The sequence below is a fragment of the Lepisosteus platostomus genome, chromosome 8 (genome assembly GCF_059453375.1).
Source record: "Lepisosteus platostomus isolate fLepPlt1 chromosome 8, fLepPlt1.hap1, whole genome shotgun sequence".
NCBI lineage: Eukaryota > Metazoa > Chordata > Actinopteri > Semionotiformes > Lepisosteidae > Lepisosteus > Lepisosteus platostomus.
This window is the reverse complement of record NC_142618.1, coordinates 497009-524246: the sequence shown is the minus strand read 5'-3', so window position 1 is coordinate 524246 and position 27238 is coordinate 497009. Positions and strand designations below refer to the sequence as shown.

Sequence of the window (27238 nt, the reverse complement as noted above, 5' to 3'; positions counted from 1 at the left end):
GGAAAGAAGATCTGATCTCTCCGTGAAGGTTATCCTGTTTCTAAAAATAACCTGAACCTTTATCATGTGTGAAGGATGTGCGGCGTGTTCGTGTAGATCACTAGGCTGTAAGAACAGTGGATTCTCATTTCCTCAACCAGTACTGCTGGAGCTGCACTGTGCAGGCAGAATCCGAACCGTCCGGGCATCAGAGAGCCGCAGCCACCATGTTGTCCAATGCGGTACGGATTGAAAACTTTTGGGATAAACTTGGATTTGAACAAAAAGTGTTGAGAGTAGTTGGAGAAGACTCTCCCGGATCCTGGCAAAATGGCCATGGGTGCAGCTTCCCCTGGAATCTGCTGGCTTGTGGTGACAGCTCTGAGACGAGCGCCTCTCTTCTCATCCGCATGAAACCTCCAGCGGAGCACAGCACAGGCAGGAAAGATGTAGAAAAACCTATTTATTACTCTCTGAGTACAGGATAGATGTCACTAACACACAATTTAAAATAATGTTGTGTGCTACATGGGTATTAAGGATACCTACAATGCTTTGGCAAGATTAATCACTGCTCTACCAAGTTTCCCCTCTTTGTTGCTGTTTGAGTCTGCAATCATGACACTACAATATAGTTCCAATTTCTTTATATTTTGCATTTACAGGTACTGTATTCCAAACTATTAGTATAGTAAAATCAGCTCAGATACAAAAAGGTAAGAATAAATAATTAATAAGTCTCATTAAGGCCTCTCAGATAGATACTAAATTTTGAGGCAACTCCCTGGTGATGCAACAAATCACCCATGATGCTCTTGGTCCTAGGATGTCTTGAAACAAAGCAGGGACAAAGTGGTGGGTAGCAAGGCACAGATAAGAAGACCTTTTTTCTTATCCCTTTGAGTACATCCATCAAACCACTCCGATGCTACTACCCCGCCAGGCAGATGGGGAACTGGTTAGGGTGCCTGTTGGGGACTCAACAGTGCCGTCTGTGAAGGATTGGCAGAGTTCCTTGACTCAGGTCGTAGTCATACTCTGCATCGACAGTATCCTGGTCCCTACACAAAACTGCCTGTTTGGATGTGTGGCAAGAACGAAGCCTTTACTGAGAAAAGATGAGACGTATTGCAGGCATGTGACAGAAGCCACCATATCCAAGAAATACTTTTTTTGCAGGTTTCCAATGCCTGAACTCAAACCAAACACTGTTGAGCAGAAGGTGTGAACAGGCCAAGACCTGTGTAAAAGATTTCTAAACACCCTAATGAATACATTAGTTAAGAGTTGATCAGCCAGCATAAGAGGTCTACTCTGTATATCATGGGCCATCTCACACACGTTCCCCACCTCCAATGACAAAAGCAGCATCTCTGTGAGTGGCTGCCTTTTTACAGACCAGGCTTTCAGCACTTTCGGCCTCCTCCCTGACAGATCAAACCTTACAAAAAAACAGATCAAAAGAGACATTCTTTAAACTTAGAAAAGTTTCACATTTTTAGAAACATTTTCTCTTTGTTGTTTCCACCTACAAGAGAAACCACTTTTTGTTTCTTATTATATTTTTATACATTTATTTAGCACTGGTTTAGAGATCTGTTTTGTCCCAAACATACTAGGAAATTCATTTTACCACCACACCCAAACAATACCACCCCAGAACCTGGCACCAGATGTGTGAGCTCAAGGCCAGGACACTTCCAGTGCCGAGCAGAAATCTCAGTCATTGGTCTCAACTAAGAATCCAAAAATAGAAGTGGTGGCTGTTGGAGACTCCATTCTCCAGAGTACGTCAAGTGAAACCGTGAGACAACAATAGATTGCTGTTGCAATGAAGCCAAGATAAAGGATATTGACCGCAGAGTTGAACAGACTGCTAGCTAGTGTGGGTGACTACCCAGTTGTTTCTGTCCATGAGGGCACGGTCATACATGAAATAGAAATAAACAGTACACTTTCCAGCCAGAACAAATAACAACATTTTGGCATAAAACTGATGAATGGGAGTAAAAACCTTTTTTAGGAATCCTTTGCACAAAGCAAAGTCAAACAACTTCAAATGTTAGCCTGTAAACAACTCATGGATGAGCACGTGGTGTGCAAAAGAAACCATTTTTTTCTTTCCAGCTGGAAAACTATACAGATGTGAAGGGTTACACCTACAGTCAATAAGATGGGTACTGGTCCTCTTAGTATGAAAGGCTACAAAGAAGTTCAGAAACATTTTCACTAGTGTGGAATGAGCAAGCAACCAAAGAAAATCAAAAAGGAATTTACTGTACATGGGGAGTGAAAACCCAGAGAGGGAAAGTAGAATCAGGTAATTAAATTCCTAGCATTTATACCTAAATTGTAGGAATATTAGAAACAAATTCAATTAAATATAGGCTACCACATTAGCAGGCAATTATGAAGTTATTGGATTCACAGAAACAAAGCTTACTGAAAATGATGGAGATAATGTAATATTAGTGGATGCACATTGTTCCAGAGAGACGTGAAGGGGGATGTTTAGCACTGTGCAGTATATTAAAAAGAGGATTCGGGCTCAGCAACAAAAGCAAGTGGAATCAAAAGTCTATGAATCTATTTATTGGTCTGACTCATTGAAATCATTTCAAATGTATTGTGTTAAGAGTTTGCTTTAGACCCCAAATGGCAGAAATGGTTAATAATTCGACACTGCACAATGAAATTAAGAAAATGTGCAAAATTAGAAGTACTGTGGATTTCATGGACAACTTCAACTTTCCCCACACAGACTGGGACAGACCTTTTGTCAGCAGCACAGTAGAACTAGTAGACATGGGTCAATGTTTTCTTGCCCAGTTTGTGAGTCAAATGCATGATAGCTTATCCTACCAACGCCTTTCCCTCATGTGTAATTTCACTTCATCTGAGTGCTAATTACTCATTCGCATCAGCTCCAGGTTCACCCCATCAACAGACAGCCATCCTGACTCAAAACCCCACCACTCTGTCTGCATTGTGAGCTGAGATGGGGGCTTTCTGACACAGACTTCTCACAGACTGTGATTGAACTATACAGTATATTGCCTCTTGCAATATAGGAGGAAAAAAAAACTTTTGTATCTGAGTGTTTGACAGACATGTGACTAGTTCAAAGTACATACAATTTCATGATTTAGGAATCATGGCCTAAGGATGTGTAGATAATACGCAATCTGGTGATATTTTAAAACTATATTACTGGATGTGGAAGAGTAGGTGGCACATCAGTTGAGCTATTCAGTTGTAAAGGTCTTCAGTTCAACAAATGACATCAATGCTGTGAATTCAGAAAACGTTTCCACCACAGGAGGTTTGAGGGCTATTTTGAAGATATATGAAACATCAGCTAGGTACTGTATCATACTGTATGTACTGCAGAAGTTAATTATGTAATTGAGCTCGCTTATTTACTGAACTTCATGAATACATCAATGTTCAGGAAATTCATTGTATGGTCAGGGACTAAGGCTAGACAGCTTTGTCATATTTGTTTATACAGTCTGCACTCTGGATAGAATCCTTCTTTAGGTCATTACCTTCACATCACTGTATTCCACAACATACATTATAAATGTTAACCTGTAATTACCATTATTAATGTGTCGAGCAAAACCTCAGTTTTGAAATAAGTTGGTGTAGTTTACATTTTAGTTATGCGCTAAATTAATTTGTATAAGTCAAAGGTACAATGTGTAATTTTTTACGTTATTTTTATGTGATTAAAACATTTTTTCTTTAGTATAATACAGCTACTGCAAGTACCTATTCTTGAAATAAAATTTCATTTTATAGAATGTAAACACATTTATTGTTCTACATTGCAGGGCTTTACTTTTGATTAAAACATTGCACAGATATACAGAATAATTTTGCCCATACAGCATGGTGACCATAGTGGAGTCATTTAACATGGCAGAACGTGAAGTTTGTGGACAGAAATATGCAGAGCATTTGCAAATAAGGGAAAATAACAATTAAGGTACATAGGAATTGTGGTTTAGACATACATGCAAGCAGCTATATCACCCTGCAACTCACAACTGACAGCCCACTGAAGCTCAGCAAGTGTGAGCCTGGCCAGTACCTGGATGGGAGACCTCCTGGGAAAGCTAAGGCTGCTGGAGGAAGAGGTGTTAGTGGTGCCAATAGGGGGTGCTCACCCTATGGTCTGTGTGGTTCCTAATGCTCTAGTATAGTAATGGGAATATTATATTGTGAACAAAAGGCACCATCCTTCAGATGAGATGTAAAGCCAAGGTCCTGACTCTCCATGGTCACTAAAAATCTCAGCTGAGAGCTGGTGTGTGGGGAGCGTACTGGCACACTGGCTGCTGTTGCATCATCCAGGTGGAGCTACACACTGGCAGTGGTGGAGGGGATCCCCATTACCTGTAAAGAGCTTTGAGTGGAATGTCCAGAAAAGTTCTGTACAAGTGTAAGTAATTATTAATTACATATGACAATAACAACAATTAAATTAAAACAATTGTTTTTGAAATGGCTAAAAGTGGCCTTCAAACTATATGGATAATTAAGTATCATAGCCACATACATGTAATGGTGTTGAAGAATTTAGCTAATTATTAATTCTGTCCAACTGATGTAGTCATGAGATAAGATCAAGGAACACATTGAGTAAAATGGGAATGGAGGAAAATAGAAATGTTGGTTAGTGGATACAATTAGCTACTGAAAGCATAAGAATAAAGTAGGTAGCTGCATCAGCATGTACTGGCTGCAAAAGAACAAGTAGAAGTTAATTCCACACTGAAAAACTAGAAGAGAAACAGCTTTTCAGATTAGAATTCTTATTCATGCTAAGATAAAAGATATCCATGCTATATTTAGACATAACTCAAAACACACATATACTGTACTTCCACAACTAATGGTTTAATGTATCAGCGCTTAATATCAAAAAGAAAAAGAGAGAATATGTTCTCTAGCTGTATAGTCACAAGACCATCGAAAAGGCTTGGAAACCATACCTCTGGCACACTAACTTTGATCAATGGGGTCCCCCAGGGACCAGTGTGCTTAGTCCATTGCTCTACTCCCTCTACACCCACAACTGCAAGGCCAAACATAACACCAACTCCATCAACAAGTTTGCAGATGACACAACAGTTGTAGGTCTGATCACAGAAAATGATGAGAGGGCCTACAGGGAAGTCAATCTCTTTACAACGTAGTGTGAGGACAACAACCTCACCCTCAACGTCTGAAAAACCAAAGAGCTCATTTTGCAGAAAACTGCAAAATGGTCATGCCCCTATCCACATCAACGGGACTGAAGTGGAAAGGGTCAGTAATTTCAAATTCCTTGGTGTCCATATCACCGAGGACCTCACTTGGTCTCTCAACACCACTTATCTGATTAAGAAAGCGCAACAGCGCCTGTACAGTACTTCCTTAAATGGTTGAAGAAGGCTAAGATATCTCCCCAGATCCTCTCTAATGTTTACAGATGCACTACAGAAAGCATACCGACAGGTTGCATCAGTGTCGTATGGCAACTGACCGCAAAGCCCTACGGCGGGTGGTGAAAACTGCCCAGCCCATCACTGGGGTTGCTCTCCCATCTATACAGGACATTTATGACAGACAGTGCTTAAGGAAAGCTCTAAGCATCATCAAAGACCCCAAACATCCCAGCTACAGACTGTTTGACCCTCTATCATCTGGAAAACGGTATCATTTGGGTCTGGACTACCAGACTCAGAGACAGTTTTTACCCCCGCACTATTAAACTCCCAGCCTCTCTTACCTACGAACTGAACCCTCACAGTGCCTTCTCTCTATCAAAACTCAAACACACATTGAAATCTACCTCTACCTCACATGTCAAGACGTTTACCCTCCATAATTTTGTATCCTTTATTTCATTCTGCTGACATATGATTTTGCACAACTATTATTGTTTTGCACATTGCCGGTTGTCTCTGTCTTTTTCTTGCACAATTGTATTGTTTGCACTACTTACCGTCTGAGAGCTAGCTAAATAGCATTTCGTCATACCATATGGCTGGGTAGGAGTATAATGACAAACTTGAACTTGACACGTGAGGAATAACCGGCAACAACAATTGTTCATGATATAATATACAACGTGCATTCACAACGTACAAGATTGTGTTCCTGCTGGTGGCAAGGGGGTGTCCTTTCTGCCCCTGTTCAAGTCCAGTCTGTGCGAGGTGTGTGTGTTCTCTCTGTGACCATATGGGTTTTTGTCTGAGTGCTCCGTTTTTCTCCCTCAGTCCAAAACTGGACTTTGACAGATGTCTTAAAGATGTCTCCTGTATGTGCGACCTGTGATGCAGAGTGAATGGTATCCTATTCCCTTCTTTGTTCCAACCATTGTCTGCCGTTTTAGGAGCCGATTCAGCAGAACCCTGCTCTGCATTAATTTGTTATCAAAAAGGAAGGGAAGGAATATTACATGTCCTATAACTTATTCTTTACCTAATCTAATCGTTATTGTAAACTCATCAGCAAAACCTAAATCAGCCAGGCACAACTGTAATATTCTTTATCATGATATGTTCTGTAAAAGGACAATTTTTTACATTGTAAAATTACACTATATGAAACCTGTGTTATTCATTGCTATGATTTTGTGTCAAGTTGACAGTATTCACAGAATCAGATGACCTCTTTACAAATTGGTAGATGATGCCGGAGAATCACTATAGTGTTATTGATGTCTTCAAAACACAAAAGGATAAACTTACAAAGACCAACAGTGTCATCTGGTGGAGACAAAATTTAAAGCCATTATTAGTTGAGAATAATACAGACATAGTAAAATACACACATAATAATTGTGGGTTTTATGGTGGTATAGTGGTTAGCACTGCTGCCTCGCATTGCTGGGGCCCTGGGTTCAATTCCAGATGTGGGGTGCTGTCTGTGTGGAGTGTGTATGTTCTCCCAGGTTTGTGTGAGTTTCCTCCCACAGTCAAACACATAGTGGTAGGTGCATCAGCTTCCAGGAAGAGTAGCCCTAGTGTGAGTATGTGTGTCATGCAATGGAGTGGTGTCCTGTCCAGGGTGTACCCTCCCTTGTGCCTGTTGCTTGCTTGGGAGGCTCCAGCGCCCCTGTGAATCCGTGTTGGATAAAGCAGTTAGAAAATGGACAAATGATGGAATATAATTCACTTGTACAAAATGTTACATACCTCCAGGTCTTAGCAAATTTATATATTTAGCCTGTTGTAATACTACATTCTCAGGTCATGTCATTTTCAACAATTATTTTTTTTGTGTTGTTTTTAAAATCTTGTTTGTTTTTTGTGTGGGGGCGGGGGGTGTGATATTGCTTATGTAAGGAGTGTAAATTCCATAAGGAGTTCTGACACCACTCACATATTTACTTTCAAATAAAATATGCTATTGCTTTATTCACAGTAAATAACACCCTTTACAAACATATAATGAAACAATAAATTGAATGTGTCATTAATAATTAAACTATTATTAATAATAAACTTTATTTTATATAGCGCCTTTAAAGGTGGCTTCTCTAAGCGCTTTACAGGATGACAACAATAAATAAGAATACACAAGATAAAACACAATTACAATATATAGAGGAGACCTTGGATGGTGGTTAAGTAAAGGCTTTTCTGAAGAAGAGGGTTTTGAGTCTGGATTTGAAGGAGTTTAGAGAAGGTGACTCTCCAATATGCTTGGAGAGAGAGTTACATTTGATACATTTGGATTCCGGTTCTGGTCAAGAGGAAACGCTGGCGCATTTGGCTGCCACTCCTCTCACCAGATTTTCATTTTTTATCTACTTATGTTTTTTTTCCTTTTTCTTCTCAGCAACACTGATTTATAATCTACTTTTATCTGCTTCACGTTATCAATTCACAAATGCGACTTCCACTGGCATTGTGAATTTGCTCAACTGAAGACCTTCACCACTTGCTACTGCCTTACTCTGGATTTCCTTCCCATCTTGATTCATCGATCAGGTCTCTGAGGTACGCTACACTGCAACTTCTTCAACTTAGACAAAGCTACTTCCTGGTGAAAGACATTATCATTCTTACATTTATTCAGCCCTTTTCTGGACACTCCACTCATGCACATTACAGACAATGGGGAATCCCACTAACACCACGAGTGTGCAGCCATAAAGCACCAGTAAACTCCCCACACACCAGCTATCAGAGGAGAGCAGAGCAGTGATGAAGCCAGTTCAGAGATGGGGATTATTAGGAGGCTATGATTGGTAAAATTCAGGGGGAAATTTGGCCAGAACACCAGGGTAACACCCCTTTTCTTTTCAAGAAAATTCCTGGGATTTATAATGACCACAGGGATTCAGGACCTCAGTTTTATGTCTCATTCAAAGGACAAGACCATTTTAGAGTATGGTCTCCCTGTAACTTAACAGGGGCATAAGGACCCACACATACTGCATGGTAAGCAATTGTTATTGGATTGTGCCTGCACTACAGTTTTTGTCAAATATTGAAATATCCATTAATTATTGCATGAACATGTGATTGATAAAATGTGATGGATCAATTACACTCAGTAATATATATTTATGTATATAGTAGATTATCTTGTCAAGCTTTTGATTGATAAGAGTTGAAGATTTATATCAACATGATTCAAGATTGCTAAAATACAGGGTTGGTTTAATTAATGCAGTTAAAAATCTTGAAGTTTTCATTCAATTGTCCTCTTCGGGGTGAACATTGTATTTTATTTTTCCCAGGGCAAACTGTAGAAGAATGGCAGATATCTAACACTAGAGGGCTCAGTTGACTCATAATATAGCAAGACTGGGTTGGAGTGCTTTTGGAAGACACTGAGTGACATGGAGTCAGGGATCTTTTAAAGCAGGCAGGGCATCAAAAAAAACCAGAAGCACAAAGGCAGCAAAAGTGTCAAAAACTGACTTCATATATTGCAGAGAAATAAAACATGAAGCAAAAACTTAGCTCTGAGCTCATTTTCATAGCCAAAATGCTGTGTTTACTCTCTTCTCTTTTCAGCATGGAATAAACCTATTACTTCATTTTCAAATAAATACATATACTGTATTATTTGCAGTAGATCCAGGCTGCTAAACTGCTTATTGACTTCAAAATAAGCAACCTCAGGTTGCAACCTGAGGAACAGACAGTGCACCCGTCTCACAGTTTTATGGGATGTATGTAAATGTCCAATATTAGTTTTTTATACTATAAATGTTGTAGTAATTATATCTGCTGTGGCAACACTAATTTAGCAGTCATGCCAATAAACCTCTCTCAATATGAATGTGATAGAGGGCAATAGGTCATATCCCAGAGCCTTGTGAGGGATATAGGGAGAACAAGACCCATCAGGTTGTGTTCCACTGCCTGCCCTGTTACACTAGGAATAGGAATATAAGAAAATATATTTTATCCTCTCTGCATAGAGGGATACACGCAACAAACAGCACGAAGAGACAGAAACAGGAGATCATTACCATAATCAACAAGATAAAACAGCAATGGGTTGAACATGTAGATTATTGATGGACAAATGAAGTGCCAAGCTACATCACCAACTCTAAGACACCATAACTATAACGAAAACCTCCTTTGAGGTGATAATTAAATAAATAAATGATAATGGCTTACACTTATATAGCACTTTTCTGGACACTTCACTCAAAGTGCTTTACAGTAATGGGGACTCTCCTCCACAACCACCAGTGTACAGCCCCGCCTAGATGATGGGGGTGTTAACTAACCTATCAAATTAACACACTTACTAGAACAAGTGATGGAGGAGATTAAAGACTAAAGACTGAAGTTTGCAGAAGAATCTTGGGGAGGCCTTGAGGAGCAGGGGGATTATGAAGTCTGGGAAGGACAACAATTTCCCACATGTGCAGTAAAAGGCTTCTTTTCTGGATCAGGATGCATGTGCATCACCTCCTTACCAGGGTGAGAGTCAGAGATGTGCAATTCTAGGATAAGAGGCTGGATAAAGAGAGAGAGAGAGATTTTTAAACAGCACACTATCTCATGTACAGTACCAACAAAAATCAATATTTAGAAACCTTAGAAGTTAGGATAGGTTTTTATTATTTTAGCCACGACCAGCTGTGTTTCCACTGTTTCAAATGTTATTTTCAGTGTGTTGCCAAGAAAAGCTTTGAAAATTAAGCTTTTAAGTTTTATTGTTTACATACCGAGTGTCTCCACTGGTATTGAACTGGATATCCATGGCAGGAATAAAATCAATTGAGTTCAAAGTTCGCTGGCTTTATCTGCACTTTTTTAAAGGAAGGGTTCGTGCAACCTATTAAAACCTGATTCTGACCAAGTGCCTGTTACCAAAAAACCTTAGATGCCAGAAGTTAAGCAATTTCATTCAAGTCTGAATTGTCTTACTATGCCAACGATTCTGCCTCACAGCATCCTGAGAGCTCCTTCTATCCCTCTCCTCTAGGACAGTTACAATGTGTAAACATTTCATTTTGGTCTAACACCATTTTATGTATTTTACCTGCATCTGTATATGCAATGCATTACATTTTTATCCCACTTCATTCTGCAAAGGGTTGTTGTTTGGTTTGATGCTAGGCTTCCAGTGTCTTTGTTTCTGTAGGCTGTTAAATGTCTACATACAGGTAGATGTGTTAGTGGAGGATTTGTTGTTGAGTAAGGACAGTATAGTAAACAGTATAAAAGCTCAGTAAAGTTTTAATGAAAACTACGTATTTGCAACATTAATTAGTAAATTCATCATTAGCTATAATTATTTAAAAAGTCAAATCTGTGCCACAGTGCTGTTTTTAGAAGTGAGTGCTATAATGTGCTCTCAGTCTATTTGAAAGGGCTAATTGTACAAATTCAGACAATGGGGAATTGACATACTGTATTATACCTGCACTCATCAGTTAAATTGTATTATAATATAGTATAACACTATACTTAAAGTTGTTTATATAAAATCTAAAATCAATTTCAAAGCCATTTCCATTGTACACTAATATGCACATTGTCAAAACTGCATTTTAAACTGAATTCAAATGTACAAAATTACTGTACATTATATTCACTCGATATTTTTCAACCTTTTCCCTCTCACTGCACACTTACATAAATATAAAAAATGCTGCACATCACCTCTCCATACACATACACATTGCTGGTTCAAGTACATTAATATAATTATATTATTAACAAATTATAAAAAAAAACTTACTTTACTGTTAAACCTGAAGTATCCTCTGTGTGCACGGTGACTTAACCTGTCTGGAACTGATGCCAGTGAAACTTGGAGCTCTTCACCACTCTTTGATGTTCTCAGATTTTTTTGTCAAACTTGGGAAAACATTTTGCACTCCCAGCATGTCCCTGGACCGTGAAAGGAAACTACGGCAGCCAGAGGAAACCCACATGAACACGGGACACGCAAACTACATGGACAGAATCCCAGGTCCGGGACTGAGCCCAGGCCCTCAGGCCCCAGCCCATTCAGACCATCTCAGTAGCTAAACTATTCATCCAACCTTCTCTTTAAGAAAGCCAGGATATCAGCTTCAATTAGTCCTGTTAACAAAAGTTATTTTTTTAGCCTAACATTTCTTTCATCTCATTACCCATCTCTGTACCGATTCCAGTGCAGCAGTATCTTGGTGACGAAAATCAGTCACACTTTTCCAAATTATCTTAGTAGTGCATTGCGCATTATTAACATGACATCTCTCACTTTGAATTCTCCAGTTCAAAATGTGTATCCTTAACATTTTATTTGCCTTTTTACTGCTTCAACACAGTGTCTAGAAGATGGAAACGTGTCAGCATAAAAAAAAACTGTTTTTTTCATAATGTAAGTGACCTCTACAAACAGAATTTCCCCCCCATTTTATACAGTACCTGAAGTATATGGATTTGCTAGAGCATGGAACACCCAGCACTACATTATATACAGTATCATCTGCTAGGTCAATGTCCTTTACTGCTTGTATAGGGCTTGCTAATTCTACTAGTTTTTATCACCTGATCACCTGACTCTTTAATGAGAACTTTATCGATTTTATTTGTGAAGTATGGCAGTCTTTTATCAAAAGCTTTCCAATATTCTAAATGTCATTTTAATTTATACTCTTAATTCCTGCTTTCACTTGTTCTTTGGAATTCTATGAAGAATTCTTTGAATTTGTAAAGCAAACCTTTCTAGGCATGGTCCGTGGAATTTCCGAAACAATAATGCAGATAGTACTTAAATCAGAAGTGTTGCATGCAATAGTGTAATGGCTCATCTGGCTAAATCCTCATTTGTATTCAGATGAGCTACATGGAATTAATCTGGCACCATTAAGCAACCGCTGTTCCTCTTGCCTTTCATTTTTGTGCACCAAAATAACCCAATAAGTATTTTCAGAGTTTTTGTTGTCACTTTTAATGTCCTGCACAGTGACATCGATTAGAGTTCATCATGTTCTACAAAATCCATGAACATAGTCCAGAATCATCAATGTGGTGATCAGTGACTAGTATATTCTATTGTCATCACATACAGGTTGTCCTGAACATTAAATGGTCTGCATTGCGGTTTCTAAATAGCAGCTAATAACAATTAAAAGCAGAGATTAAGTTAGAAGTTCGGGGTACAGCTCCAAAACTCCCCTTAAATTTCACCTTGTGCTTGGAAATCTTTTGGTTCAGGTAATCACTTGAATACATCCAATAAAACACATACTTAAGTAAACAAGTTTGTGTGCTCGCAGTTCGTTTTTTCTTTTTGCAGACTAACAAAAAGAAAAACTTTGCAGTGTCAAACAGTATGTAATGTAAGCGTTAAATCTAGAAAGGCTGTTTTAATAAAAGCTTCCTTCTATGACATTATACAGTGTATGCATACCTTTCAGACAGATTGCATCTTGTCAGACACTGGAGTTTGAAAATGACCACAATGGATATAGAGGTAACACCATGGACTCTGTCAGAAAAGAACTAGCAAAACCCACATAGTACTAAAAACTATTTGTATTTGTTGTGCTGTTGGTTTGGGGGCTACCGCTTTACAGCACTTAGGTGCCTTGGAGGGTTTTTGCTGTTCTGTGTCAGTTAAGAGTTGTGCACAATAAAGACCAGACATCTGCGAAATCTGTCCGCCTCAGTCCCTGGTTTTCCGTGGTGTAACACTGTCCAGCTGCCTGGAGGTCGTGTTGTATCTGTGGAGTGGGCTGGCAGCCAAGAATGCGCTTATAGTTTCCTCTATCCTACAGGAACACAAAGGGCTGCACTAAACCCCATCTATAGAGGAGGGTAAGACAAGGACTATGACAAGTCCTGAAGTGGTTTCAAGTGGAAACCTCTTTTCTCGGAAGGTGAAATCCATGAGGTTGTTGGGTAGGACATGTGATAAGGTCAAGACTAGGTCTGCAATGTCTTCACATACAGAAGAAAGTTTCAAGCTCAATAAGCAATGGAATGGTTTGTTGCGTTTGGTATTTGTTCAGGCTAGAGAAGCTAAAGGTTTTAATAAGTGTAGGAATAGCGTTACGCTTGCCTCAGTGCGCCCCAGCCACAGTGGCCAGTGGCCACGCCCCCTATCCGCCCTGATCTCCGAGGAAACGGGATACGCAGAACAGATACTGCCGTGAGAAGCCACACAGGTGAAGGCAGCAAGTGATCTGGGGGATTTAAACCCTGTTCAGTCTCTCCTTTGGCGATCCGACACGGACGTGTATAGCACTTCACTCCTGAGCCACCTTACATCTGCTAGGAATCCGGACAGCTCCCGTGGAGTCCAGTCCCCTAGCTGGCCCCTGGTCCTGGAGCCTGGCCGCAGATTTCCCTGGACAGTTTTGCCACAGGCTGGTTTTGTGCCGGCCTGTCGAGTGCCCGAGGGGCAATGAGCTAGCCACTCCCTCTGGGTCTGCAACACCGTCTCTGGGGGATGGTGCGCCTGGATTTAACAAATACTGTATAGTTGCTGTGCAAACATTAAGCATTAAGCTTGACACACCGATTCCAGAGTTTCCTGTTGACTTGTTCAAACTTCAAGTCTAAGCTTCAAGACCTGGACTGCAGCTGCACCATGAACAGCACTTCTCCACAGATGTGGATTAGCCAGGAACTGTTGCCTGAGATAATGAGAACTGGTTCTGGGAAGCGACTCCTTTTCTTTTCAGTCAAGGAGATAAAGACTTTTTTTCTGCATAGTTTGCCTTAAATGCTACATCCTTTAAATAAAGAATTTAAGGTATATCCCATAAAAGTTTCAATTTCCTGCTTGGTGACAACTTACTCTGTTTCTCCCTCAACTGCAGTACCCTCATTTCTTGACTTCCGTCTACCTACACTGTGCTTTACTGGCTGTGAAGACATTTCTTACCTGCTTATATACCGTGTGCTTTCATTATGCCCTTGTGATTGTTTTAAGGTCCACAGGGAGTCTTTGTCTCACACAGAGACTCATGTTCCAATGTATTTCTGACAGGCTGACTGTTGACAGGCACCATACAACTACTGTGTCATCTTGACATAACTATCGTGACCTTTAGTCTCCCTTTTTACCCAAGGAACAAATTGTGTCCACAGCATCTAGGGCGACAAAATGAACCCTTTTCTTCTCGTCTTTGTCTGCTGGCACATCTCAGCAATGTGGATTTAAAAATGACCTATGTAATGTTATATGACAAGGCATTTGATTGGAATTTTTACTTTATAGGTTAAATGTAACTTATTGACTGAAATACAGAATTTTTTTAGCACTGTCCTAGAATCTTGTTTACAGTGGACTAGAAGGAGGAATAGCTTTTCCTTGCATACTTCACTAGTATAAGGTTTTCAAAAGGCATAAAATGTCTTCTTGTAGATCCCTGTGATCCATAGTAAAAAAAAAGTTAAGCATTTTTAATGTGTTAATTATTTGAATTGTTTGCATATTCCCTTTAACACTGTAGTCCATTTTAAGTGTGTACTAAGAGAGAGGTAAATGAGTCAACATGAGAGAAATTAAAACGCAGCTTTTGAACATGAGCAGAAATACCCCACGGAACACTCGTGTTTGCTTTCTTTAAAGAACTTTAGGGTTTTTTTAGTTTAATTTAAAAACTAATTTTGAGATATCTTGTATGCAGAGTTCAAATCCAGAAGCTTTTGCCCATTACAAGATTTACATTCCATAGTTCACACATAAACAATTACAGAATGCATTGCTGGATACGTAATATATACAGTAACATTATTATATATTACTTAACTGTATTAAAAATAAGAATGAAAAGACCAAACAATTGGATACTTTACAATGTCTAAAAAACTTAATACGTCTTTGTAATGGAACAGCAGCTTGTCCGAGCCTAAATAGCAAGATTGTTATTGACATGAGAAGCAATCAAAAAGCAATTGAGTGTAGCGTCACAGATGTCGGAAAGGACGAACCTTGGAATGACAGGAGAGTGAATAGACCCTATGCGTAGCAGCAAGACGGGGGTTAGCCCGGGCTCAGCTGTTCAGGGAATGCCATATGGAAACCGATGCCCTCAGGTAGCGGACGTGGGGCGACCTGGTGCTAGGCGAGTTTCAGGACATCCGAACGTCAATGCTGAGCCCGGCAGAATGAAAGACCCGGAAATATATAGCCCCAGAGAGAGAGAGACACCGGAAGGACAGCAAAGAACCGGAAATGAGAGACAGGTCAGCGAAGGAGCGCCCTCTGGCTGCAGAGGGCATGACATGTTGGTTGTTAAAGGCCCATACTAAGGCAGATTGATCCATCACAACCTTAAATCTATGACCCTCCAGCAAAGGTCAACTGAGAGGCAGTGCTCATCTAACACTGAACAGTTTCTCTTTGCCAAGTTCAACAGTTAAGATGCAAATACAATGAGATGCTGTTAACCTCTTCCCACTTGTGCAAGCTTCTAGATCTATACCAATAGCACCAGGTTTTGAACATACAATGGCAGCTGCTTCACTTGAAGACTTAACACAGAAATCACATGAAACTCTCATGAATAGAGAAATGCAGAGAGAACCCCAGTTCCAGAATTAACCCCAGGACCCTAGCACTGCAAAACAATACTAACCACAGTGCTTCACTTTCAAAATCTTCCAAATCTAAAAATAACTGGTAATACACACTTTGCACTGATCATATAACATATAGACCATTTTCAACATCATTCATAATCCTCAGTTCTGTTCAGAAATGTCTAAAAGCCTTAATACCAATGAAAATCTTAGATGCTGCATTCATTTTCAGTTTCAATGCTACTGTAAATACAAATTATTGAATTCCAACAGACAACAGGCATTTATGATTCTCTGGAAGAGATTTACTTCAGATGTGAATGTGCATTTCAATCCTTCCTTTAAACTGAATTTTACACCAGTATATAAGAAAGCACTGTACTGAACATACTTCCACTGGAGCAATAAGCTGTAACAATTTTTGAGTGTCTTTTTGGGACAGGGAGTTTGGCTTTTAGGATATTGTGATAGGACATTTCACAAGGCAGGTCAAAGACAGATGCCACCATACAGCTAAAAGGTTAAAAAACCAGTGTTCTTTATTTATAAAGTGAGGAGAAACAAAATCAATCCCTAGCCTAGCTCTTCTTTGAGCTAATTAGTTCATGTACCCAACTAACGGGCCATGTAGCTAAGCTGCTTACAGGCTTCAAAACAAAACTTTTAAGCCAAAAAAGACATCTAAAAAATTGGGCACTCACAGTGTCTTTGTCCTCTGTTCTGTTTGTCCACACAGGGCATCTACCTTCTGGCCTCCAGCTAGCAGATTCATCAACTAACTCAGAAAGCCTCATCCTTCCTTCTTTTTAAATGTTCACCTGACCTATCAGCTATTATTGACTAATCAGGTGGCTGAGGGCAGAAGAAGCTCATTCTGCAAAGGCTTTTGGGAAATGTGGTCCAGACAGAGTGGCCATTTTGTCTGAACTGGTTGTGCACTCACCATACTGTAATGTATGTGCTTGTTGTTTGTCAGAGGTTTTTTGGTTTTCAAATTATGTTGCTGCCTAGCTCTTCACAGTTAAATTCTGCCCAGTACTGTATTTCATGAGGAATAATGACATCAAGGAATCAGATTAATTGAGGTCCCATGTCTGAGTGTGCTGTTAACCAAGGAGTGGATTTGGGATGGAAGATAGATGTGAGACAAAAAGTGAAAAAGAGGTGTTTGCATGATACATATATACCTAACATCAGTAATGACACTGATTTGGAAGAACCACATAAAATTGCTTTGTTTGTCATTATCCCTCCCATCTCAGGTGAATCACTCCAGAATCAAATCAAAATAAGGTGAATAAAAATCCTAGAAAGCAAGCTAAACAGAGTCTCAACAGCATTTGCACCAGAGCAGTGAAAGCAAAAGCACAACAGGAATACTTCTAAACAGATAAAGAAGTAAAAAAGAACATCAAAAGAGACAAAAATAATTAATCAACAACTTAGTGTTGTAACTAACTAAGAATACAACTAAGAATGGATCAATTGTATTTCACCACAAATTATCAAAAACGATCCAAACCACAGGAAAAAAAAAACTTTGTGGTAACAATGTTCAACAAAGAAAGGGTGAGTGTGACAAAGCTGTTCCTCAAAGAAGGACAGTCTCACAAGGCAAATGCCCCTAGTGGAGTCAGATTTTCTGATACAAACGAGTCAAAGGTTGTTAAAAATAATCACACCCTTTTATTGAGTGGAAAGAAAATAAACCAAAGAAATTATGATTCACAAACAGAATGACCAGAGTCATGACAGCAGCCCAACTGAAAAGCTGTACCCTTGCATACATGAACTCCCCCACTGACAATGATGTAGGAATTGTGCACCAAATCACAGTCACTCACTAAATCTAACCATTGGGACTTCATGGGCAGTCAGAGCAGCCAGTACAGGCCTGTCTAAGGGCTGCAGTTAGATTCAAAAGCAGATAAGGTGAGCACACGTCCCTTGCACACTGAAAAAATATTAATTTATCCATCTTTTAATTAAATAATATTATGTGAAAGACTCCACCCTTAAACAAGGGGCTCCATGAATCTAAGCACGTGATGGTGATAACTATATAGCGCAGGAAGTTTTGTGGCAGATATCTTGTTTTGTGACAAGAACACTCTAAAGACTCTAAAGACTTTATTCTACAAAAAGTTTATTGAATCTCTTCTGACATTCACTGCTGTAGCCTGGTTTGAGAACCTTCATACATGCAGTAAAAACAGACTGAGGACCATGAAAATAGCCAGCAAAACCCTTGGTGCACGACACCTACAGCTTTCAGACATCTATGTAAAACAAATAGTGCAGAAGGCCAATATAATCACTGGCTGTCATGACCAACCTTTGCACAGTGAATCTGAGCTCCTTCCATCTGGACTTTGATTTAGACCCAGATCCAAGGGCAATACAGCAAAATTATACTTTATTCCCACAGCTATCTCCCTGTTTAATTTGGGTGATTGTAGATTTTACTATTGATTACATATTTATTTATTCTTTGATAATACATGCATGTTTATTATTTCTTAATGAGTTCATGTTGTGTTAAAAGTGATGTATACTGTGCATGGTGTTACATCTGAAAGAAAGGAAGTTTGCCTTTCTTGGGACAAGAAAGGCAGGAAGGCTCCCTAAACTACTACCAAAACTTTCACCAAACACTGTCAAACCTAAATATTCCACTAACCATGTGAGAATGTGGAAACCAACCACCATCAATTATCTAATTAATTACTTAATTACCACCCAGTGATCCTATTGACAGATCCTAGCAGCAGATTGGCTAATACTGTATTTCAGCCTCTCCGTAGCTCAGCCCTGCGACATGCTCATTTGGACTTAGAACTGCCAGAAAAGGATGGTGTCAAAATACTTTCAAGGAGTGTTGCATTACCCAGGGACCATCTATGACAGTACTTTATAGCCATGGGACTGTTCCGCTCTGTATGAGTAGCCTGTCCCACAGATGTCTTGTAAGCTGGAGACAGTGAAACTGTTGAATCCGGTCACCTCCCAGCAGTGCCCACACATTGCTTCCTCCCAGACACCCTCAGTCATACCCTGTGGATATTGTGCTGCTTACCAAGGCTGTGTCAAAAAGTACTGTTTCCTCAGTGGGAGCTTGTCTCTTCCTTTCTTCCATTTAGCGTTCATATTTAAGTTAAACCTCCTTTTTCCATTTCCTGCCCACCTTACACATACTGTAAGCTCATGAAGTATGTATTGCGAAGTGGATGTAAAGAACGGGCAATAACGTTAAAACTAGAAAAAGGGGAAGAAACACAAAGGAATTTGTCAGATTGTTAATTTAATGTACAGTAATTTAAAAAAAACTTGAATGGTACAAGTTCTGTATATGAATAATAATATGAAGAGGGAAGGGCAAGTAATTTTAAATTGAGGAAGGGATTAAATAGATTTTCACGAATAATTCTCAAAATTTCTGCTTTGATTCATGTATTGTATAATTTTATTTCTTTGGACAATAAATAGTCATTGTACACCCACAACTGGTCAAGGAGTTTTTTTATTAAATGCTTGAACTCTGTAGATACTGCCCTTGAACACTTATTTCTTTGTTTTTTAAAACATTGCTATGGCAACTGAGTTTCAAATCAGGAGGGGACACATCTAAATTAAGCTGTGAGAACAGTTAAGCAAGGTATTGGTGCTCAGGCTACAGGGCTGTTTTAATTTAACTGTTTTCTGCTTTCTTTGAGACTTTTGTCTATAACACAGTCCTAGAGGTCCTACAAAGTTGCATTACAAAATAATCACTATGGATTAATAAATAGAAAGACAAAGATTTTCATGTACAAATGCTGTGAAAAGAACTGCAACTTATTTAGGTTTCTGTAAATGTGCAAAGAATTTCTTTACTTACACTGATATACTTCACCACAATAGAATTTTTATGTCTTTTTCCTAAATGATTTGGGGGTCCGTCCATTTTTTAACTTTATCTTTATTATGCTCTTTTAGCTGTATCCAGTAAAGAATTGTGTAGTGTAAGAGACACCCTGGACAGGACTCCAGTCCATCACAAACACAGACACAGACATGCACATACAGTACAGTACATTCTCCCCAGGTACAATTCACACAGAAGTCAATTCACCTACCAGCATGTCTTTAGACAGTGGAAGGAATCCTGAGCACCCAGAGGAAACCCACCCGAACACAAGGAGACCATGTCTGGAACTGAAGTCAGGGCCCCAGTGCTGCAAGGTGGCAATGCGAAGCACTGTGTCACTGTGCTGCCCAAAGCATTTACTGTACCATCATGTCTTTTTCCTAATTGATACTTAAGCCCCTGGGTGAAAAGCAGCACTGAGTTCGCTACCTGCTGGCAGATAACCATAACAGCGGTCACTTTACTGGAGAAAGTTTGAAGAGATGAATGGAGACATAACATAATATATTTTAAAAGCTGAATTTTTTAAGTGTGTATCACACAGGCAAAACAAAAAGTAAAAGAAAAACAGACAATTATTATGTAAATTAAATATAATTACATGTTTTGTCTAATGTAAACAATATATAGTAGAGTTGTTATAAATATACTGATGGAAAAAAAAACACAACACCCCCTCCTCCACACTCTGGCCCTCCTGTCTGGGTGGAACAGGCTGAAGAGTAACTCATCCAGGAAGAGGACCTGATGCCACTGCTGTCAAGTCCATCACAGCCTCTGTCTGACCCAACCCAGTCGGGTGTGACGTCTAGGAGGTGTGAGCAGAGGGCCTCTGACAGGTCACCTTGCTCTAAGGCCAGCAGCATGGCGTCTCACTGTCCTGTCACTGATGCAGGCATTGTGTCTAGCAAATGTCAAGCCTGCCTGCAGTATGCCAATGTCCCTCTCCCTTGCTTCTGGTGACATTCAAGGCATTAAGGAATGCACAGAAAAGTGTGGCCTTCTTCTTGCAGTGACCTAAGCTTTGAATTAAGGCCTTTTTAAAGGTAACCTGATCAGGCATTGTTCCACCTGGACCTTGTTGGGTAAAAGTGCACCTAACGAGCTTTCATGTGATGGGCAAGCTGCAATGCCTCACTGCACAAGCTGTATTGCTGGTCAGAGGGCTTAAAACAAATTGACAACTTTTTGTGAAAGTACATATACTATAACTATAGTATTCTCATTCCAGAAAATGTTGCGTTTTTTTCCATCACTATATTTATGGACTAGTTTGAAATATATATTTATAACTAATCTATATATAACTTGAAAATGAATGTATTTTCCTGTTTGGATAATCCAAAAAGAAATGAAAATGTGAGCTGCATTCTAAATCTTTTAAAATAAACTCTTGTAGGATCATTTTTATCCTTATGAAATGTCAGAGGAATTGGAGGAAATATCATGTCATGTCATTTGCCAAACCGCTTTATACCATACGGTGTGGCGGGAAGCTGGAGCCTACCCGACAAGCAACAAGGGCAAGGCAGGGTACACCCTGGACAGGGCACCAGTCCATCACAGGGCCAGTGCAAGCCAGTCATACATGGGGACAGTTTGGAGGCCATGGTAAAGGCCGAGGTGGGAAATTTGGCCAAGACACCAGGATAATTCCCTACTCTTATTGAGAAATGCCCGAGGATCTTTAATGACCACCGACAGTCAGGACCTCGGTTTAATGTCTCATACGAAAGATGGCGCCAACAACAGTATAGTTTTAATGCCACTATACTGGGGCATTAGGACCCACACATACCACAGGGTGAGCACCCTCTGCTGGTCCCACTAACACCACTTCCAGCAGCTTTCCAGGAGGTCTCCCATCCAGGTACTGACCAGGCTCAACCCTACTTTGCGTCAGGGGCCTTTCCTAGTTGAGAACTGCAGGGTGATATAGCTGCTGGCTAGGGCAAATGTCTGAAATAATAATTATTATTATTATTATTATTATTATTATTATTATTATTATTATTATTATTATTATTATTATGAAAGCAAATAATTATGCCAAAGAGTCAGGATTCAGCTCTGTTGTTTATATTATTCTTCCAAAGAAGCTATGCTGTCACTACAACTGTAGTCCACCTACTTTCTCAGTCAAATATATTTTTTCTTCTGTTTAATCTTTAAAAATGATTTGTGCAAAATTTGTACTGTTTGTAATGCATTGATATTACAATACTTTCAAGTTATGGGTAACCTAGCAACATTGTTTCTGTTATCTTCTTTCTAGATATGATATGATATTGCAATCCTATTTGGAGCAACTACTATTGAAAAAGAGAAACACTGTTATTGCAAAGGAAATTATATAGAAATCCTCACCTGTGATTGCACAAGATTGGATTTATATTATATTAACCATGGTTCTTGAATTCCTCAACATCTGAGGAAATGAATCACCATATTACAAGAATTACTAGAGCTTATTGGAACAAAAACTCCAGGGTCTCTCTAAAGGTAATGATATTTGATCTGGTGCCATTGTGTAAATAAAAACTATATAAAAGTGAAATTGGCACTAAAATGAAAATGGTATATTTTAAATGCTAAATGTGTTCAGATTTATGTAATGTCAGGCAATATACAGGATGAGCCTGACCTCATGAGATTTCAGAAGCTAAACAAGTCTGGGCCCGGCATGTACTGGAATGGGAGACCTAATTGCTGCTGTAAGTGGTGTTGATGGACTAATAATCAGTCTTCCCTTTGGACCAGCAATTGTAAATCAATGCCTTAGTACAGAGACTAGGGACACTGTGCTGAAGAAGGTACTGTCCTTTGGAGAGATGTTAGTCCAAGATCTTGACTAGTTGGTTAATGAAGATCCTTTTCCACTATGGGCTTTAACATGTCCTGGTTAAACATCAATATAGCTTGAACAATCTCACCTGCCTAAGCTTTCCGCTTAATTCTATAGGTAAAGTAATTTCTGAATTCTCTACAGGTACCTGACCTTTTGTGTTCTGGGGCTGTTAACACATAATTGCCACATATCACCCAGGTGGATGATGCACATTAGTCGTCGATGAAGTGGGCCCCTCCTACTGTATATGCAAAGTGTTTAGGGATTCTTTCTAAGCGCACTTAGAAAATGCAAATTCATTAATGAATGGAATCAAATTGAATAAGAAGTTGTTCACAAGATGAGCTATTGCTGTCAAACTATTTTTTTAAATAACCTGGTGACAAAAGGATATATTTATAGGCAATTATTGCAAACAATACATTAGGTGTGGTGTAAATGCTATAAAGAAGCATTCAAGTGATCCTCAAGTAGATCCTTAATATGGGTGTAATAATGAAGGTTTTTATTTACTGTAACAATTAGAAATTGTTTACTAATCAATCATAACAAATAGAAATACATTGTCATGTACAGTATGCACATTGTACAATTTCTATTAATACAATAACAAAAGTGCAAAATAAACCAATAAAAGGTTAATATATAATTATAATAATATAGATAGGACAACAGGATAAACATGCATAGACTATAACTCTTATATAACAGATCATATTTTATTAATTTTTTTAAAGATTTAATTCCTGTCATTAATCTTTATTAAACACACTGCTTTGGAATAATTACTAAATTCTCAACTGTTACAATCTGAACATTGAATGTGTGGATGCTGGTCAAGCACATGTTATAATAAGATGAGTTGTGGAATGCTGTATCTGTTTTCAACCTTGTCCAAACAAAATTGTCAGCTGGCTCCATGCCAAAATTGTTCTATAACACAGGAAAAGGAAACAATTCAATTTCACTTTTCAGTGAACATGCAAGGAGTCTCAAAACTCTGGTACAGTTGAAGATTGATACTTACGTATATGAGTGGAGAATTGGAAGTCTGCACACTCAAGGTTGTACTGTAGATGCTATGCTGAGTATCTATTGATATCAGCGGTGTCAACAAAAGTCCAACTGTATTGTTTCATTAATCAGGGAGCTCATACAAAACATCTTGTGTTGCAGAGGGCATCTCGGGCAGACTTCTGGTTTATATACAGTAGTCTCACTTGATCTGGCAGCTACTTGAGGCTAAGATGGTTCGGTGGCTGGTCTGACAGAGTCACGTGATTCTTTTTCCTCTCAGTTTGCCTGTCAAATACCAGTGGGGCTGATTCGGAGCCTGTGCGGGGGAGGAGGGCAGGAGTGAGAGAGAGAATTTGTTTCAAAAACATTCAGATAGGAGCAAAAAACCACTGGTCCTTAACCTGTAGTGCATGAATGGTAACCCTAACCCTCCCTGTGGTCTCGCGATAGGTATCTTAGCCTCCCTGTGCATGGGATTTTAACATGTTCACTAAACCTAAAGATAGGAGGGGGAAACAATCAAGACCTCTGAACAAATCTCTTGTAATTAAATGAGATTCAATAATGCTTGGTGATAAATTTTGATCCCATGGGCTCAGTTTCGGGATTCAACTAGCACATGGTGCAATGTGCCACCCAGGCCCCAGAGAGTTTCTGAAAAAAACAATGTCAGCTAGGATCAAGAAACCACTCATTCTAAACCTGACTTGGGCCCCAAAATCCAACCCAGAGATTAAGAATTGTCTAAGTAGTGTGTAAATGCTGATTCTTACCCAACCTGGGGTGTCCACTGAGCATTTCTGCGAACTCTATCTGAAGTTCTCTGGGCATAGGATTTTGACATGTTCCCCAAACCTAAAGGAATTAGTGGGAAACAATCAAGACCATGGATAGAAGCACTTGCATTTGAATGAGTTTCAATAATGTTTGGGTACTCGTATGATCCGACTGACTCAGTTCAACTGCCGCATGGTGCACCATGACATCCAGGCCCCACTGAGTTTCGGGAAAAAAAATGTTCAGATAGTCTCAAGAAACCACTCATTCTAAACCTGACTTGGGCCCCAAAATCCAGCCCTGAGCTTAAAAGTGTCTAAGTAGTGTGTGAATGCTAACCCTAACCCTACCTGGGGTGTCATCTGAGCATTTCTACTATATATATCTGAACTTATCGGTTGTTGACATTCCCCAAACCAAAAACTATGAATATGAAACAAGTGAGTGTGATTCAATAACGTTTGGTTACAACTTTTGAACCAACCATCTCAGTTTTGGAATACAATTACCAAGCTGTGCGTCCGTCCAATTATCAAGCTGTGCACTGTGCGCCATCCAGGCCCCAGAGAGAGAAAAAAAAGTTTCTGTGTCTCAGAGTGTCAAGACTGTTTCTTTTGTGGTCTCAAAGAATCTCCTAGTTTTTTTATTATGGCCTTCAGATTTCCCCAGTGTATTTCCTTTCTTTGTCTGTGTTTAAAACGTTCCTGTTAGACAACGACTTGGACTGATCCCCGTAATTTGTTTCCCAATAGAATTTTATCAAACTTAAATTCGTCTGTTGAGCCATTAAATTATTGTGTTTGAGTAATATTGCTTTGCTGCATGTTAGCATAATATTGCATATGCTTGGTGTACATTCTATGGGTGTGTGTGTGTACAGTATATTGCAGTTGAAGCAGTTTTGTATTCTGCTATTGTTTTATTCTTATACCAAATTTTCTTCAGGATAATAATTTGTTTTCATAATTAAATAAAGTTCTGTATAAGACAACGGAGAGCTTTTAATGAAGTAGAAAGATCTATCACAGAATGTCGATTGTCACCTGCATGCAAAGAAATGTAGTTAATTGTTTTTCCATATTTAAAACTTTTAATATTTATATCTGTTGTATTTTTTCAGCACAGAGAAGGGATTGATTATTTATACAGAGTAATGAACCATCACTCCTGTATGGTTCAAATGGAACTGGTTGAGAAATTATTCTTTTTTATACAAACTCCAGCTTCCCATTATTATTATACAGTAAACAGAGATTTATAAAAAACAGTCAAGTTGAAAATGTTCTAATACTTTGAAAAGAGAAATAATAATATTCCAATAATTTTGAACAGTAGAAACGAAGCTCTGTTGTTAACGTTCAGGCTGTTTCTAATATACTAATTAAGAAAATTTCTTCTCTCCATGGGGCTTTTAAATGTCAGTATGTTTTGGATCACCGCAGATAAGCTTTCCTTTTGAACTGCTTAACTACATTATGAACATTAAAAACAAAAATCAAAGTGCAGCAACGTTTCTCAACCGACTAAAACTATTTAATTCAAGGCTAAATGTTGTGATTTGCAAATCAGATTTAATTTAAGCAGTCTACTTTCTTTTGTTTAGTTAACTGATTGCTAGGGAAAGACAGCTGATTTGAATGTTAGATGATGTTTAGTTCTTTGACAATTCCGACCATTGATATTTTCTTACCCTATCATACTTTAATCCATAGTGCCAGATAGTTATGATTTCTTTAAAATATGTGTAAGATCTTAAAATGTTGTCTTTGAAGCTATTTGAATTACATTGGAAGTAATATCAAAACAGCTTCCCTTTATTTGAGCAGTAGCTCATTAATAGTGAAAGTAATTCACATTGGGATGAGGTGTTATTCTGAGCAATCTTCCTAGAGAGATAAGTTGCAAAGAAAACCTAGAGAAATCTTCACAAACAACTGTCTCGCCTGAAAGAACCTTCATATGCTAGATAAATTATACAGTAGTAACTCTGTCATTTCCTAGAAATGATATAGAGTATGTCAATATACAGTATACACTATACTCAATATGTATTCCACTGAAGGATGATATCCATGATTGTGTTAATAAAAATGAAGAATCAATTTAAATTGTTAAATTTCTGTAATTACAACATGTAAACTGTTAAATTACAGAGTTAAAACTCTTACAGACTTAAAATAGTCACTAGGAAAAGCTTCACAATGTCTGCAAGAAGCAAACACTGTATCGACTCATTTTGAGATGACAAAATGAAGCAGATGCTTTATGGGTGAAAACTGCCTTAGAGTAAAAATATTCATTTTACAGATGAGTGAGATGAAACTGGCCAGGGTACCTCTTGCTCATGCAAGGAGCCACCTACCTACACCTATGGCTGTGATGTCCCTGACAGCAGTGAGCTTCCCGTGTCCTGCCCCTGCGCTGGAGAGGGACAGCCTGACTCTGCAGCTCTCAGAGATTTCACAGATACAGTAGTTTGCAATTCCATATCATGGGACAGTAGACCAAAAAAAAGCTATTCTTTTTTTTAGTTATAATATGCTTCAATAAAAATAATCTTTAATCTTTTCTTGAGAGTATTTTCTTCCTATAAAATATGCAATTCCAGGTACTTGTACGATGTGTAAGCGGCCTGTGAAAATTCAGATGTAAATTGGATTTTGTTTTATTAAACACCTCTCAGAGTGGGTTTTAATTTTTTTAACACTCTTT

At 38.8% G+C, this 27238-nt stretch overlaps 1 long non-coding RNA gene across 1 annotated transcript in view; it reads right to left on the bottom strand.

The window, feature by feature from the left end:
• Positions 1–24147, bottom strand: part of LOC148655473 (uncharacterized) — an 86179-nt gene extending 62032 nt beyond the window's left edge. Inside the window, exon 1 of the long non-coding RNA XR_015940676.1 lies at positions 23760–24147. This is a non-coding gene — a long non-coding RNA (uncharacterized LOC148655473). The remainder of the gene's footprint in view (positions 1–23759) is intronic.
• Positions 24148–27238: the final 3091 nt, after the last annotated feature.